The sequence below is a fragment of the Myodes glareolus genome, chromosome 15, assembly GCF_982192425.1.
Source record: "Myodes glareolus chromosome 15, mMyoGla1.1, whole genome shotgun sequence".
Lineage (NCBI taxonomy): Eukaryota > Metazoa > Chordata > Mammalia > Rodentia > Cricetidae > Myodes > Myodes glareolus.
Window position 1 is genome coordinate 62,956,493 of NC_142040.1, and position 9,718 is coordinate 62,966,210.

The following is a 9,718-nucleotide window of genomic DNA, read 5'->3' on the forward strand; positions in this document are numbered from 1 at the left end:
CAGGTGACATTATAAGTTGTCAAAACAACAGTGTACCATATTTTAGGCATGGAAAAAAGGTGTGAAGGAAGTTGATTTCCCCATCCACTATAAGTGACAAGGTTGAAATGAGAATGCTCTTGAGTCTATGAAAATATATCACCATTTAAAGAATTCTATTATTGGCACAGTGGAAGCTATATCTTAGAGAGGCCTCCATACTGTGGGTAATTATCACAATCCAGCATGTTAATTGCTTTTCGATCTCCAGACTGTGCTTTCAATGAGTCTTTTTGAGCATTGCTGAGATGTACCTCTACTTCTATTTAAGGGAGCAGCCTTTCTCGCAAGATAGCATCATCTTTGACTACTGGCTAGATAAGAAAGTATTACCCAAGGCTTTAAACTTTGGAAACAGGGAAGTCAACTGATATTTTTTTTTCCTTCAAAAGTCTGTATAATTCACATTTAATCCAAGAAGCATACCACATTACATAAGCCTCTCTTTTTCTTTTAAAAGAAAAAGGTTAGTTTTATTATTGCTAAATGAATTTTTGTGTTCATAGCTTTATGTTATACAGACAAATACAAGTAGAGTTTTAATAATTTTGTCACTTGGGCATAATTGTACCACACCCTAATAACACCCCCTCCATTTGAATAAAGTCTTAGGCACAGGTAATACTAATGATCACGGCTTTTCTTTTCTGTTATGTGTGTACATATAACACAGACCAAATAACTGTATTTGGTATTTCAGTGTAGGATAAGCTGTTTTCTCACAACATGGTGATAAGTTCAGCAAGCAGGCCAGAATTCTAAGCCATTATGAATGTAGATATTAGTATATGAATACACACAGGAATATGCTCCATAATGAGGTCTGAAGCTTTGTCCTCCGGGCTATGAGTTAATTACTACCATGCACAACTTTACAAGTACGGGTCACCATGTATTTTTAGAAGAAGCAAACACATCGAAGCAGATAAAAGAGAAATAAATCTGGTAATGCTGAATGATAAATGACAACGCCAAGGTTCATTTTAATGCAGAATGACTTTGACACTTATATTTAACATGTACTTTAAACTGACATTTTAAGAATATATTTATGCTAAGACGTTCAGCAAATAAGGATATGCAGAGAAAGTGAACCTCATATTTATAATACCCCAGTACCCATCTAACAATAAATTTTCTTATTGTTCTTTTTAGTGTACAATTCAAATATGAATGAGTAATTCCCATTTCTCCACCAAAAACAAATGCTTTACAAGCAGTGCGTCTGCGGTCCAGGGTAAGACCTGTCTGCAAGACACAGGGGTCTGAGAAGACAGCGCCTTTCCCCAAACAGGAAACATAGGCAATTTGCCAAGCAGTGATTGCTCAGACTCACTCTCCCCATTTCTTCAAGATGAAGTTCGGAGCCATGACATCAGCTGGGCATCTTCTCTTTCCAATTTTTTTTGAGCCTGATCATCATGGAATTTCAAAACAGTGGTTATGACTTTCGCCATGGTCTTGGTCTCTCGACCCATCATATATACAGACAGGACTTTTCACAAATATTCAAACTCAGCAGGTTCTCCCAGGAGTGACACATATGTGTGTTATAGATTGCCACCTTTGTAGGGTGTCCTCGCAGTGGTCACACAGGCAGTCTTTTCATATCTTCTCAAAAGTTCTTCTAAATGATGAACCTGCTCTCTCAACTTCTGCTCCTTTAACTTGGAATCACTGGTCAGAGTGGTCTTCTGTGCCAGCTGTGCCTGAGCTTCATAATGGTTACATTGTCCTCCACGCTGTTGTCCTGATTTAGTTGTGATTCTATTTCTTCTGTAGCCCCTCAATTTGAGGCTGTAGGTCATTTCCCTTTGCAGTCATTTCTTCTTCACGAGTGTCAAGGCTCTCCTCGTATGTCCTGGCTTTCTTTCTCTGTGATCTCTCTATGCAATTAATTGTTGGGTTTCTTCTTGGCGGGTCTCCAGAAGTTCAGCTTCCACCTCTTGGGCCTTGTGGATGATCTCCTGGATGGTCATTGCTAGTTCTTGCTCCTTCTGGGCCAGCTGGGTATTAAACTCCCCCACTAACTGCTTCAGTATGGAAGTGTGCTTCACCTCAAGATCCTCTTGCTCCTGTTTGAGCTTCTACTTTGCTTCCTGAAGGCACTCTTTCTTCAGAATGTCCAACTCCTGCTGATGCTCCTTTCTCGGCACCTAATGATCTTTTTGCAGTCTAGCCACCTCCCTGCTCAGCTTCGGCTTCTTCTGCTTCACCCCTGCTAACTTCAACTCCAGGTCACTGTGCTGGGTGTCCATGTTATTCCCCAATTTAAATTGGATCACATGTGATTTGGAATTTTCCTCAGAACTATTTTCTAAAATGTCGACAGGTTTATTTTCCCCATCCATATCTTGCTGTGAAGCTTGCAATTTCTCATATCTTCAGGCCAACTTGTCCATTTCAAGTCTCTGTGAGTCCCTCTCTTTCTAAGTCTGCCTCCAGCTCTTCTATCTTCTGCTCCAGGATCTGACAGGTCAGCTCCCTTTCCTGGAGGGTTTTCTGGACACTCTCAACCACACTTGCTCAGCTCTGCTTCCCTCCTGGATTGCTCTTACCAGCCTCTTCTTCCATGGACTGGGACTCAATGAAGAAACAATTCATTTTCTTTTCTTTGAGTTCTTCTTGAAGACATCCGAAAGAAACCTGATTGTGTGGTTATTTGGCTCGGGTGTGGTCTAAGGTCATGGAGAGCTACATTCCAGAGGGAGACAACACTGACTCACCCTCTTGTTCCAGCCTGTGCATTCCCTGCTCAAGTCTAAGCAGCAACTTCTCCCTCTCAGCTGTTCTTTGTAGTGTGCAGATTCTTTCCTTGCTCACCTTGCGTGTGCAGCCTTAGGAATCCATTTTTTCTTGTTCAGAAGATGCAGCCACACTTTGTACGGATCTGGACACAACAGGCATCTCTTATTGGGGGAGAACTTTCTAGGTTTTTAAGTTTTTCTTCCAGAAAGTGAATTTGATTTTCTCTGTCTTGTAATTTAGCATTCAGCTCACTCAGGTGGCTTTCTGTGTTTTCTCATACTGCTGGTTTTTTTTCTCTTCCATCTGAGACACTGTTTCCTGATGGCAGCGATCTTCTGCTCTGCCTTCTTCTTCAGCTCCACTGTCACGGTACTTTCTAACCCAAACTTGTCTTCTAAAGCTTTCAGCTTCTGCTTTTCACACTTGCATTCACATGTCCCTTCCTATGTAATTCCAAGTTCAGCTTCTAGGGAAGACACTTGCTTTTCTAGTCTCAGGACCTTTTCCTCAGCCTCCCTAACGTTGTTGTTTTTCTCCTCTCCCATCTCTTCAAAGTGTTGAAGTTTCTGGACCAGTTCATTCTGCTCAGTGTCCTTCTGTTGGTTGTAATTTGTAAGTATTTCATTTAGGGACTCAATTTCTTTTTTTTCCTCTGAGTAATACAGTCCTCTCAGTCAACGACCTTTTGCTGTCTGCATCTTGGACTCAGTCTCTAAGTCACACGCCTTCTTCTCCATCTTGCTCTTCCTGTCTTCCTTCTCACCCTTTAAACATTCAGATCTTTAACTTTGCTGATCAAGGTCTTCCATCAGCAAACATATCTGCTCATCCATTTTACTGGGTTCTTTGGCTTTTATGTCCACTGTGTCTGTAGGTCTTTAATAGGGTTTTGGTGCTGTGCAAATCTGGGCTGTGCTTTTTTCTTCCACTTTGAGAACCTTTTGGACCAATGAGCGACCTGCTCAAGAGCAGCCATTTTCTCTTTACTCAGAGCATCGACTTTCAAAGTCAGATTTTGCACTTGACCTTGCAGCTCCGGCTGTCGTTCCTCATACTGATAAAGCATAGATTCTTACCTTGAATCTAAAATTCATCTACAGGCACTGTTTCTAATTAAACATAGCTATTGTCAAATCAATACAATACCTGAATTTTTTTTTTTTGCTTTGTAAGTATTAGCAGATGCAACAATAACTTTAATTATTCACCAGCACCAGGGTTCAATTATGAGATTAATTAAGCAATTATTTCTGAGACATTTAATGCAGGTGCTGGGGACAAATCTGCCTCAGACTCCTTATTTCCCCCATCTAGTTGCTTAGAGTAAGGTATATAAGGCATTTGTTGTAGGTTTGTGTATTGACACATTCCCCTTACAATGAAGATATTTCCATTTCTGTTTATTGTTCTAGGAGAAGAGACTGATTTTGAGTTTTCCTCTTCACATTGTCCTCACTGGATGTGCAGGTCCCATTGGAGGCTGACCATATCACAACTTAGAATGGCGGTTGTCAGCATTCCTAATGTTGAGACTTATTAATAGAGTTTCTAGTATTGTGTCAACCTCCAGCCATGAAATTATTCTCATTTGTGCTTCAAAATTGTAATTTTGCTACTGTTATGAATTACAATGTAAATATCTGTGTTTTCCAATAGTCTTATGAAAGAGTTGTTTGACCCCGCCCCTAAAGTGTTTTCACACAGCTGGTTGAAAGCTGCCGCCTCACACACTGGGGCTCTAGAAAATGACCTATCATTTGTATCTGACTTGTAATGTTATTTGAATGTAACAAACTATCTTCATTTCTAATATGTCATTTTTATATTACTCACACACAAACAAACACACATACCCTGTAACAGGCATATCTTAATTTATAAACAATCTCAAATGTAACTTTACCTTTTGTTTATGATCCTAGTAGACCCTTGAAGTTGGAATTTCCAGCATCTAGCATGTGAAAAACAAAGAACTAGACTTCGTAATATTCCTCAATGAAGATATAACTTGTTTGGGCTAGTGGTTTCAGAAAGATATTTGTCTGCTAATGATTTCAGAAAGATAACAGTCTGCTTATGGTTTCAGAAATATGTCTGTCCTGGCAGAGGGTAATGAATAGAAGCAGCAGGCTAGGAACAGGGGAAGGTGTTGAGAGACCTCATCCTCAAACATATGAACCTATCAAAGAGAAGGAAGCTATGCACAATTTCTCACCAAAAGCATTAGGTAACATACTCACAACAGCGGGGCTACACCTCCTAAATTTATTCAAAGAATGCTGTCAAATGTGGACAAAATGTTTTAATATCTATGTCTATGGAGGACATACTCAACGAAAACACTGAATTTCATTCCCTGCTCTTCACAGGATCATGGATGTGTATGATAGGATCATAGATTTGTCATAGTGGAAAATGTACTTAGAACAACTTGAAATATCCTTATAATCTTTCGCAGTCTCAACACTGTATGAAATCCCATTGTCCAAACAAGTTTGGTAAGACTTAAGACAATCTTAATTAAACACCCTGTTTAAATATGTGCCGAGTACCAAGGCAGTAGTGGCTCATGCCTTTAATCCCAGCACTCAGAAGGCAAAGGCTGGCAGATCTCTTTGAGTTTAAGGTCTCTCTGATTTGCAGAGTGAGTTCCAGGACAACAGGGATATACTGAGAAACCCTGCCTCATAAAACGTAACAAAATTAAAAAAAAATACATACAGGAGTAGCCAACAAATGTCTAATGGTGCGGGAGAATTGTCTGTATTCTGTCAATCATATTTTAATAAAATGCTGATTGGTCAAGCAGGCAGTATAGGCGGGAAAGCCAGACAGGAAGTAGGGGTGGAGCAAAGAGACTGGGAGTATTCTGGGACACAGGAAGCCACTCAGCCACTCCTGTGCAGACCACCGAAGAGGCAGCATGTAACTTGCCCAGCTGAGAAAGGTACGGAGCCATTATGGCTAACACAGATGAGAATAATGGGTTAATATAAGTTATAAGAGATAACAAGAAGCCTGACCTAATGAGCCAATCAGCTTTATAACTTATAGAGATCTCTATATGGTTGATTTTCCTTGGGGTATGCCAGCTCTGGGGTACCGGGCGGGACGAAAACCCCACAAGCCGGCCCCATCATGTTACAGTCTAATTTAACTTAAGACCCACTCTATGAGATTGAATCCATACCCAACACTACATTATTAACTATAAACCAGAGACTAGATAGCCCAGAGACATAAGATACTACTTAATACTACTGGTCCAAAAATAAAAAAAAGACTATCAATAAAATGATACCTAATGATATTCTTTTATATTTATATATCTGTGTCTTATTCGGCCATTCTCAGAGACACTTCCTCTGCCAGCAGATGGTAGTAAATGCAGAGAAAAAAGAAAGTCATTAAGTGGAGAGAGAGTATAAATGAAATGTTACCATCAAATTCTTTACCTCAGCATTCAGGGAATGCCATGGATGAGGAGGCAGAAGAAGTGGAAGAACAAGGAGAACAAGGCCCTCTGAATCTACTAAGCAAGGCATGGATGAATTCACAGAGACTCAAGTTACAGGTATAGGGCCTCCATGTGGCTGTTCCAGAACCTCTGAATATATACTAGAACTTTTGGATTAATACTTTCATGGTACTCCTGAGCGTGAGAACAAGGGTGTCTCTGATTCTTGTGTCTGCTCTTAGGACTCTAAGATAAGTGACCATAAATGGTAGGGAGTCATGGTGGCAAGTGGTGGACCTAGTGGCAAGAGCAGGGACTGCCAGACCATCTCTAAATGCAAAAACAAAGCAATACAGTGAACTGATATTCGGGCAAGGCTTTTCTTCTCAATGTTCTCCTCCAATGATGTACTTTCTGCAACAAGGTCAAACTTCAATCTTTCTCCAGACAGCACGATTAAGTAGGGAGCAAGTGTTCAAATACCTGCATCTATGGTGGTGCATTTGTCTTTAAACTGCTTCAGTGGCCATTTACTGTAAGAGCCTGAATAAACAGAGATACACACAGATAAATTGATAGAAGGAATAAATGAGAGCGGTTTGAATTAACTAGACCTAGAAAAAGCCAAAGGAGGCCCTCAAAGCACAGATATGTGCAATCATTCAGTGCTCGTGTTTTCTTTGCCATCATCCAGGACTGAACCTAGAACCTCACAAAAGCAGTTCAAATGCAGTAGAAATGTGTCCACAGAGAGATGTTTTGATTTGAAATTTGTGTTTAGTCATTATCATTGATTATCATGACAATCATTTCCTTCCTTCCTTCCTTCCTTCTTTCTTTCTTTCTTTCTTTCTTTCTTTCTTTCTTTCTTTCTTTCTTTCTTTCTTTCTCTCTTTCTCTCCCTTCCTTCCGTCCTCCCTCTCTCCTCCCCTCCTTCCTTCCTTCCTTCATTGATTTATTTATTTTACATTCCAATTATAGTTCTTCTCCTCACCTCCCATGTCCCTCTTCTCTTCACTCTCTCTCCCCAGCTCCCTCAGAAGAGGGCAGGCCTCCCAAGGGTATCAACAAAGCTTAGCATATCAACTGTAGTAAGGCTAAGCTCCTCCCCTTATGTTAAGACTGGGCAAGGCAACCCAGTATGAGGAACAGGATCCCAAAAGCCAGAAAAACTGTTAGAGACAGCCCTTGCTCCCACAAGAATACCAAGCTATACAACTGTCACATTTATGTAGAGGGCCTACATCAGGCTCATTCAGGCTCACTGGTGCAGGCTCAGTCTCTGTGAGCCACTATGAGATCAAGTTAGTTGTTTCTATGAGGTTTTTTTGTTTTGTTTTGTTTTGTTTTGTTTTGTCACTTCCTGACTCCTCTGGCTCCTACAATCTTTCCTTCCTCTTTTTAGCAGGGTTCCCCGAGTTCAGCCTAATTATTTGGCTTCCATCAATTGCTGGATGAACCTTTTCTGATGACAATTGGGATAGGCACCAATTTATGAGTACAGCAGAATACCATTTGTCATCATTACATTGACTTTTTTTTTTTTCTCCATTCATGTTAGGTTCTATCCTAGCTCTTTGGGGACATCCAGCCTCTGGGCTCTGGCACTCAGGAAATGTCAGGGGTAGGCTCATGGATCTCAGGTTGAGCCAATCATTAGTTCACCACTCTCCCAATCTCTGTGCCACCCTTACCTGGGCATCTCCTGAAAGTAGTACAGACTGTAGTTGAAGGTTTTGTGTTGCGTGAATTCTAATTGGTCTTAATAATAAAAACCTGAATCAGATAAAGAGGTGAAAGCTGAAAGATCAGAGAACCAGAACCAGCTAGCCACTAGTTCTTATCCCTTACCACTACTGAGTCCTCAGACCAAAGGCATGATCCTATCCAAGAATCCTCAGACTTAATAGCCTGAGCTTCTGTCTCCTCCCTCCTTATATTTCTCTTTCCACCTAGTTATATGACTCTTGTCACCACCTCCCCAATGTTGCAATTAATGGCACGTGATCCCAAGTGCTAGAATTAAACGTGTGCTCTCTGGTTTTCCTTTAGACTGATTAAAAATCGTGTAGCCCAGGGTAACGATGAACTCAGTGAGATCCTTCTACCTCTATCTCCCGAGTGCTGGGACTAAAGATGTGTGCCTCCACGGCCTGGCCTCAGAGATGTGTGCCCCCATCGTCTGGCCTCAAAGATGTGTGCCACCATGGCCTGGCCTCTATGGCTAACTAGTGTGGCTTTCTCTGCACTCTGATCTTCACACAGGCTTTATTTGTCACAGCACAAAGAAAGTATTACCCCAGCTGTGTGACTAGGTTGGTGTCCCATTCTCTCTATTGGTAGTCTTGCCTGGTTACAGGAGGTGACCAGTTCAGGCTGTGTATCCCCTTTTCCTGGAAGTCTTAGCTGGGGTCCTCCTTGTAGATTCTTCGAAGTTTTCCTTGCACCATGTTTCTTCCTGACTGAAATGACCCCCTTTCCTCTCTTTCAGTTCTCTCTCGCCTACCCCATCCCACCTGATACTGCATCATTCCATTCCTCACCAGCCCCAGCCTACTAACAAAATCTCTTTTATTCCTCCTTTTCAGGAAGATTTGAATGAATCTTCCTTGTTACCTTGAACTCTCCTTGTTAACTAACCTCTCTGGGTCTGGAGATTGTAGTACATCTATTCTTTACTTTACAGCTAATATCCACCTGTAAGTAAGTGCTTACAATATTGGTCTTTCCGAGTCTGGGTTACATCACCCAGAATGCTTTTCCTTTCTGTTCCATCCATCATTTATATAAATGAATATCTTTTTAAATTATATATTTTTGTGAAATGTAGAGATTTGAAATTCCCTGAAAGTGGAAGAAAAGAGCCACAGGACTAGTTTATAGTGCAGATTTATAAATAAAGGTTTGCTGTGCATAGACTAAAGTTGCTAATCATTTTGACAACTCTATTTGCTTACATAGTAGCAGTAAAATGAAGTTTAACCTCAATGACATTAATCACCCCCTAAAGTTGTTTCATGATACTACACTGAAATGAAAACAGCAAAATAATACTTATAAAATTGCTTCCAACAAACAGGAAATAGGAATTGCCAAGTTTTTTGGTATAGATCATAAAAAATGTCAGCTACCTAGTATAAATATCGTCCCATTCCTTCTATCTGTTCAGTTCTGAAAAGTGTCTTAAAATCGGTGATTTAACCCTGGATCCCTACTGCTGCTCTATTTTCTCACGTATTTTATATACTCCTTGGTTTTTATTTAACTTTGAGGAAAATCTATGTTCAGAAAACCAGGCAGCAATGTTTTTCTCATAAGCTTCTTTCTGACATGTGAGCATATATCTATTCATATCATATAAGGCATTGATGACAGAACAAAGAAGCTTAATTCCAGCTCAGAGAATGAGTGAGTTTACTGGGGTCACTCACAAAGGGATGGATGATGGGTGTGCGATCCAAAAGCAGCTGCAAC

The 9,718-nt window shown here is 40.6% G+C and overlaps 1 pseudogene; it reads right to left on the reverse strand.

Annotated features, from left to right (window-relative positions):
- Positions 1-1,382: 1,382 nt before the first annotated feature.
- Positions 1,383-3,853, reverse strand: LOC125414942 (golgin subfamily A member 4 pseudogene; annotated as a pseudogene).
- Between the last annotated feature and the right edge of the window lie 5,865 nt (positions 3,854-9,718).